This window comes from Phaethon aethereus (genome assembly GCF_964289735.1).
Source record: "Phaethon aethereus genome assembly, chromosome: Z".
In the NCBI taxonomy this organism is placed as follows: Eukaryota; Metazoa; Chordata; class Aves; order Phaethontiformes; family Phaethontidae; genus Phaethon; species Phaethon aethereus.
The window spans coordinates 1,532,723-1,541,289 of NC_138577.1; positions in this window are offsets into that span (position 1 = coordinate 1,532,723).

Consider the following 8,567-nt stretch of genomic DNA (forward strand, 5'->3'; position numbering starts at 1 on the left):
TCTAAAGCTGGCCCTTCCGCTATTTGCCTACAGCGGATAACCGCTACTTACACCCATGCGTCACCATCTATCTCTCTGAGGGTGTACCAGAACAGTCCAGAGCAGTGAGGCGTGTTTCGCCAGGCAGAACAATTAGAGAAATATAAAATAAAGATGTGTCTATTTTTTTCATTTAAATGGAAGTATCCTAGATGTCCAGTTTTCTGCTGCTGTATCTTTACCTAACTGCAGACATGAAGGCTGAACCACCCTGGCAGCCCTCCACCAGATCACTCCAACACACCAACAGCTTCCTTGTACCAGGAAGCCCCAGGCCGCACACAGTACCGCAGTGCAGCCTCCTTTTCTTGACCGGCTGGCCACAGCCTTGCTAGTACAGTCCAGCATGCAACTCTCTTGGCCACAAGGACACACAGCTGCTTCCCTACCAGGATGCCCAGCTCCTTTTCTGCAAAGCTGCTGTGCAGCCCGTGTGCCATTTCAGATCCAGGACTTTCCACAGCCACCAGGGACTTCACGCCATCACCACGACCTTCCAACCATAGAGAGCAGCCTCCCAATCACATTAGCCACTCTCTGCTCCTACAGATTTTTATCTTCCCTGTGAAAACCAAGGCAAAAATGGCGTTGAGTACCTCAGCCTTTTTCATGCTTTCGTTACTAGGTCCACTATATTGTCAAAATATAAGCCAGTTAGAGATATAGACAAATACATCTCAGCTATGCTCTTTGTATTTGAGGAGGAAGTGATACTTTAGATTAGCAGATGATCCAAAAAAAGTAAAAAAATAATATGCTGATCTGGTAGAACAGTCAAGTGACTCTTTCAGCTGCACTATTTAAGGCTGGTATTTAGGCAAATTTCATAATCTGGGATAAATTCCTATTTGAGTAAAGCTATTAAACTGATTTCTTATGTACAACATATTAAATACTGAATCAAAGACTCACATAAACATCTTTCAAGCCATCGTCCTCTAAACACTAACTAGCACTTTCAGGACTAGTAAGCTATGATAAACTATTCACAGCTAACTTATTGAACGAAATTACAATCAGAAAACATAATAGTAATGTCAAATCAAAGTCTGATGATGAAGTGACAAGGCAGATGCATAGAAAATTTTCAAGTTAACAGTAGCTTACGTTCAATACAGTCAGGAGAATGACCAGGTAGGATAGCCACAGGTATAAAGACAAAGGTCAGATGCACAGTCAGAGGGCTTTATAACAATTGTTTCTATAACAGATTAAAGATAGTCATGTAATTTTTTTGTTCCTCTACTTTATCTGTCATATAAAATAAACCTAATATGCACCAATCCAGAATAACACCCAAAAAAACCGATTCTGCATACAAACCACAGCAGGACTCAAAGCCTTTATCATATGGGTTATTAGCTTCTGCCACAACTCACGCTTGGAAGCGAATTCCAGTATTTTTAAAAATGCTTAGTGTTCCTGTCCGTTCAGTTTTCACACATACTTTTACCTTTCCAAGTGACAGCAACAGACAGGCAAAAAAATAATAAATCCACAAACCTTCCTCCACCTGTATACAAACTGTTCCTGTTGAAGGAACATTTTATTTGCAATTTCCTCAAGTCTTCCCACAACTTCCAGTCATGATGGGAAGCCTTGAAACGTGATTAAACCTTGCAAGCCTCAAGTTATTTGCGCTGAAACAGCATCCATAATAAGGATTTTTACAGCCAGAAAAAGCACACAAAACCAAAATTAATTTATGGTAGAAAGACAAGGAGCTAGTGAGAATAACTTTTCCCCTCTGCCTTGCCCTGGGAAAATAAAACCAGTTTCCTTTTGCACCTGTCATTAGCAGGTGGATATAATGCTCTAGCTGGCAGTATTTCCATTCCCTGTGTGCAGGGAAAGAAAAACAGCTGTGGCCAGAACAGCATCTGATGCGTACGTAGATTTCCTTGCCCTCAAATATTTCAGTGGGTAGATATATGAGGAAAGGTTTAAGAAGCAGCAGGGATAATGATGTTGCAGGCTGCACAAGCAGAAAACAAAGCTAAAGGAAAGGATAGAAGAACAGAACACGGATTGCAGGCGAGAGAACCAGAAAGTACAATTAACATCGTCCTTCAGTACAACTAAACACCACTGCCCAACTCATCTGATCCGCTGACGACTTTCAAAGCACAGACAGGGCAGGCAGAACCACACAAATTCTTCACCCTCTTACAGCACTTAGCCCTAACAGTTTGCACACATAACTTTAAAAATCCTAGTATTGCTAGAATTACAAAATCAGGAGAGTAACTTCAGTTATGTCACCAAAAAGAAACCTGTTTTAGGTGTAGTCTACGTGCATGAGCAATAAGCAATCATCGCGTTGCTATCTGCCACGTGTGACCCTGCTGGAATTCAGAGTTACCTGGGCACTTTTGGAAGCACTGCACACCTAAGCGCTAGGAATTACTGCAGTCTGGAACAAATCACAGCGATATCTCCCCAAACAGAGACAGAGAGTATCAGCTGTGCATAAACCCAGTCAGATTAGTACTTTCATGTCCCATTACAGCACTGTGGTATGACGCTGCCAGAACTGAGCTCAGTGAGCCCTGTGCTGCGCTACAGCCTGTCTCCTCGGGGAGACAGATCCTGGTACACCAAGCACAAGGGCGGGATATGAGGCAGGCCAGGAGAAAGGAATGCATCTTTTGGGAAAGAAATGAAAAGATAAGTAAATCTACCTTAGTCTTAAAAAAGCACAAAAAGCCAAGAGCAACTCTTTCCAAACACATTTATTTCAATTAAAGCACATGCATATAAAGAATTAATCTTAGGATATGTGTGGACACTAAAAGAATCTGCCAAAGAAATACATCTATGAATTGACTGTTTCTTTATCATATACGTTCTCAGTATGTAACAGCTCCAAAATGAACCATTAAAGGCTTCCAAATGAACATCTGCTTTTAAATAAATGTAACTGTGCTTATGTTCAAACAAAGCAACTCAGATAGGGAAAGGGATGATTTATTCTTAACCTATCAATGTTTAGCACATGGTAATGCCATTTTTCTGTATTTTCAGCAGTGTTTAAATTACATTATTATTCAGAGTTGCCATCAATAAGTACAGAGATGGCTGCCATCCATGACATCAGGACAAATCTTCTAAGTGGATTGCATATTTTCAAGTGAACAGCAATTTTTATGCCTAATATTTTTCATGCATACAGAATCTTTCATTCGTAAAGACATTAGTTAAGCATTGTAACACCCCTCCTAAAACAATTTACATAAAAACAATCATACATTTATGATAAAGGCTCATTTCTGTTATATCATGGCTTCCATTTGAATAATCCAGTCCATTTTCTAAAAATCTGATGATTTAATTACAAGTTACCTTTTCCATTTAATACTTGGGGATGGAGAAAAATGATTAATGAGGTAGGGAGAAGAAAATTAAGTACTTCACCCAGAGCTGCAGAGATTTTTCACTCTAAGAACCCACATATTTAGACAATCATGCCTTTCTTTAAATATATTGTGAAAAAATAAACATTTCTGTTATTAAATACAAATGGTCAGTAAAGTTTACTATGTCAATTAAATTCTGCTTGTCGCTGAAGGCCTGTCAGTAATTTTCAGTCTCTTTTGGAATTAGTCCTGAATCACTACAAAGGGATCAAATGTGAAATATTTTTGCTTCCTTAACCTATCATTAATCTAACAAAGCAAGTTTGAATCAGAGAACAGCTGAGGTTGACAGGCACCTCGGGACATCACACCCTCCAGACCCCTGCAAAAGCCAGGCCAGCTACAGCAGGCTGCCCTGGACTGTGTCCAGTGGAGTTCTGGATAGCTCCAAGGATGGGGACTCCACAACCTCACCCTGTGCAACCTGTTTCAGTGCTCAACCACCCTCCAGCTGGACATCATGCTGACAACAGCAGCCCTTTGAGCCCGACCATTCTGTGGGTTTTCAGTCCACTTAACGAGACCCATACATCAGCAGCTCGTCTGTAAGGATCTTATGGGAAACTGTGCTGAAGCCTTACTATAGTCAAGCTAAACAACACTCACTGCTCGTCATCTCATCGCAGGAGGCTGTCATCTTCATTATGCACAACTCACCCTTTGTAAATCGATGCCAACTGGGAAGTCTGTGAAAGCTTTTAAAAAGGTAATACTTTCTCAGCAAATAAATCCCTGATTTTTTTATTGTTGGGGTTTTTTTAGCTAAAAGAAATTTTGGACCTGGTCTGCAGGATACAAAATACTATCAAACAATCTATTAGGACAGATCTTACGCTTTGACACATGCATCAAATCATTATCATTTCAGCTTGCATATGGTAAGCACTGAATGCAAAACTTAGAGAATGACAACTGTACCTTTATAGTTTATCCAATTAACAGCACACTTTCTTTTGCAACTACAAAAAGATTATTGCAACACTATGCTAAAAACTGCTTATAAAAAGAAGTATTTGAAAAAATGTAATTTTTCACTAAGGGAGTGGTATGAGTAAACAGGTGAAGAATGCAATAAATTGTTAACTATACAATCAAGAAACAATTTGTTCATGGTGACAGCAACCAAAGATAGGTAACCAGCAGTTTTAATGCCACCCGGATGCACATGGACATGCATGCACACACAAATACACACAAAAGGGGGTAGCAGCTGGGGAGTTAAACTGGCAACCATGTTTATTTTGACATTCTTTTCAATATACACAATAAAACCCCAACAGCTATGAAGGAGAACTGATGTATCCCTCCATCATGAAGAGGTGCAAGGACTTTTGAAAGGCCCCAATTTCAGAAACACAGCATACTTATTTTACTACTATGAGTATTCACACTGACCTCACTAACCCTACTCATTAAAACAGAACTAAGCATATCTGCAGGAGAAAACTAACCTACTATTTTGAACTTGGTCAAAACTGTTAGGTTACACTGAAGTTTATGTGAAATGAAAAGGTGATTTCCATCAAGGTAATAATGACTAACAAACCAGACCACTGTTCTCATTATGCTGGCCAAGGATTAAAACATTAATAGCACCTGGCCTTCTTTCATCCCCATGTACTTTGTTGACTCAAAATTCCATCACCTCAAGGCTTCTTCACTTTTCCCCTAAATCAGGAGTTTCTCCATAACATTGTGCAGCCATTGCCTCTATGTCCCCCAAAGTCAATTTACCTGCAAGAGCTATCTCCAAATTGCAGTGCTACATCGTACAACATATTTGTATTTCAAGCACCCCAAAACAATACTTGTTACAGGGCTCTATGTCTTGAATTGGTCATTGCATATTACAGTAATTTAAATAAAAATATTGTAAATGTTACTGTCAAGCCATCCCAATACACTCAGGATCAAAAACAAATGCAACAAATACAAACTTGTGTTTCAAACCAGAAATTGAAAAGTAAATAGTTAAGACACAAGCTCTTCCTTAACCTTTAGGTGGCAATAACAACAGTGACAATCCAATTAAGGATTATTGCTTGCCCTTTGCCCCAGCTGAGTGAATGACTACAAAAGTCTGATTTAAAAATATTTAACAATATGAAAAAAAGATTGGTTATCCCCCCAAAAAGACTCCACCACTCCCTGTATACACAGAAGGTTATAAAACAAGAAAGAGCAGGAAATAATAATTTGGAACTACAAATCTTTCATTGTAGTTAACAGATACCTTTGAAAGCTCTTTGCTGGTTTTTCTGACACTTAATTTGATGACACATCAAATCCACATATATTTTTTCCTGCCTAAAACTGTCACGATCACATGAAGGACAGTTATCCAAAGCAGTTGCAAAGTAAACCCTACATCACATCCCTAGTGGCCAATAATATCGTGGCTGTCTCAGAAAAAGAAAATAGAGAGGCCGTGAAGTAATGAAAACTTGTCATTAAAAGAAATTCAAGTTCCTACAAATGATTATTCCCCAGATATTTCTGTATGAAAAGTCACTCCCTAGATAACTTTCCGTTATCAGAGCAAGAGTTCTCCACCCTATTAATAAGCGGTCGCTTATTACCGACTCCCACCACCCACGCGAGGCATTACAAAAAGCCCACGGTGCGTTGTGGCTTGAAACTCACCGAAAGGACAGGCCCGGGGAAGCCCGCTGGCAGGTCCAGCGTCACGGCGGACAGCCGGCTCCTGCCACCGCCGCGCAAGCGAGGCCACCCCAGGCTCCCACCGCAGGCTGCGGCGGCCCCGAGGGCCCCGATGGGGCTGCGGCGAGGAGGCCCGGAGGCTCGCGCCGCGCTGCTCCCACCGCTCGTCTGCGCGGAGCCGAGCGCGGCCGCGCACCGAGCGTCCTGCCGCCACCCTTTTTCGCGGAGTGACTGACCCCCTCCTCCCAGCGCACGAAACCTCCGTTTACCCGCGCCGCCCGGCCGAGCCCTGCGGGGAGGCCCACCTCCGCCGCGTGCGGGGGCCGGGAGCCCGCAGGCCGCCCGCCGGGCCCCTCCCGCCAGGAGCGCAGGCCGCCATAGCCCCAGGGCAGGTGCCTCCGCTCCCTCCCGCACAACATGGCGGTCCGCGCCACCGCCCCGCCGCACTGGGGGTCCTGAGGGCCGCCGCCAAGCCGCCGGGGGCCAGGGCAGCGCCGGGGCAGGCAGCGAGCCCTACCCAGCACCGCCGCCGCCGCCGCCCACGAGGGAGGCTGCCCTCCGCCCGGAGACTGTCGGCAGCCGACAAGCACTCACCTGTCCCCGCCGGGGCGGTGGGGCCAGTCCCCGAGCGCCGCGCCCCCGCCGCGCTCACTCGCCAGCGGCCGGTGCGGCAACCAGCTGACACCGCCGGCTGCCGCGACTCCTACCACCACTACTGTCGCAAAGCCCCCGGCCGTCGTGACTGACGGCAGGCAGAGGCGGCCAGCGTCGCCATGGAAACCGCGCGGCGGAGCGCCCCGTTCTGCTGCCGCCGCGGCGGGGGGGTTCCCGGAAGGCAGGCGGCCTGGGCTGGGGCCTTCGGCGGGGCCGGGGCCAGGCGAGGGGCGCAGGGAGGCGGGGCCGCCGCGAGGGCCGGGTGCCGGCGGCCGGAGCGGACAGCTGGAACCGCCGGAGCCGCTGCAGGCCCCGCTGAGGGGAAGGCCTCGCCGCGTCCCCCGCCCCTCGGCAGGGCTCGCTCCTAAGGGGAGAGCCGTGAGGAGTAGCTTACATTTAGCAGTTTCTGAAGGGCTTCATAAATGATGGAAGTCGTCAGGCGGTATCTTGGAAACACGTCGGGTTCTGAGCGTGAAAAATGCGGTTCTCTGACGCCTGCTCGAGGGGAAATTTATGCAAAAGCGTGTGCGGGGTGTATAAAGCGCATTGGTAAGTTGTCAGTAATGACATTGCAAAATGGGGTACAGAAAGTTCTGGGTTTAATTTCTATTTTTACTTAGTGTATCCTGGAACATGGTTAATATATGCCACTAATCCCTCTTTATTTTTTCCCCTTACTGCTTCTAAGCATTTATGACTCCTAATTTTTGCAGTTGTTATTGCACTCACTTTGCTTTATGAAAAAAGATAGTATCAGGACCCTAAAAAAAAAAAAGTAATACCTGTCTCCAAACGAGAATTGTCATCCCCATAATGTCACAAAAAACAGTCAATGACAAAACAAGGACAATTTTTTAAGTTAGCACATTTTGAGGGAATTCCTACCCTACACGTTTTCCAACTTTTAGATGAAATAAAGCAGAGGTCTTGGAGATTGCAGCCTACATAAGCTGGGCTTGTCCTCTGGGCCTTGTCAACAGACCATGCTAAGAAGGTGTGGTATGCTATTGACTGTATTTCTTTATTCTCTTTGCAACCAAACCAACATTTTTACTGTTAACTTTTGGTATGTGTGAATAATTGCTTTTGGTTATGTACAAATCATCAAAAATGCTGATGCTAATGGCAGTTCAGTGGTGGTTTTCTTTTTCCCATCAGCTGTTTAACAGTGTACATCAATATGGGAAGGGCAGCTGTTTAGGGCAGAAAAGGGAAAATTATTTCTGCAGTTAAAACTAACACATTCCCTATATGGGGACTTGGTATCAGATACGTTCCATACTACCAAAGCAACTCCAAATTTTTATAGCCATTGAATTAGTAATCAATTTCAGTTCAACTGTGGAACATAAAAGTATGGATAGACATTGTTACTACATTGGTATGTTTTTGATGATAAAAGTAATGCTCAGATATATCAATATATCTGTATAGATATGCCAGTTACATACAGCCACATGACTCCTGGCCAGTGAGTATGGGTGCCCCATCATCCAAGAACAGATGCTTGTGTGTTAACAGCAGCCTATTTAGCATATGAATTACTTTCAGCTGGGAGAATCGAGATTCTCCAGTTGTCCTATAATAATAAATTCCTGTAGCCAATGTTGGTCAAAGTCATGCAGTATTGTATCACAACAGCAGTAGGTATTTTTTCTTACTCTCTTGTTTAGAGAGATTGTTTTAAGATAGCTGCTATAAAAGGCTTCAAGGATGTTTTTTGAGTTACAGAAAGCATTAAGTTTTCTTAAAATAAGGTGCTAATAAAAGTGTTAACCATTTTCATTTTGTTACTTT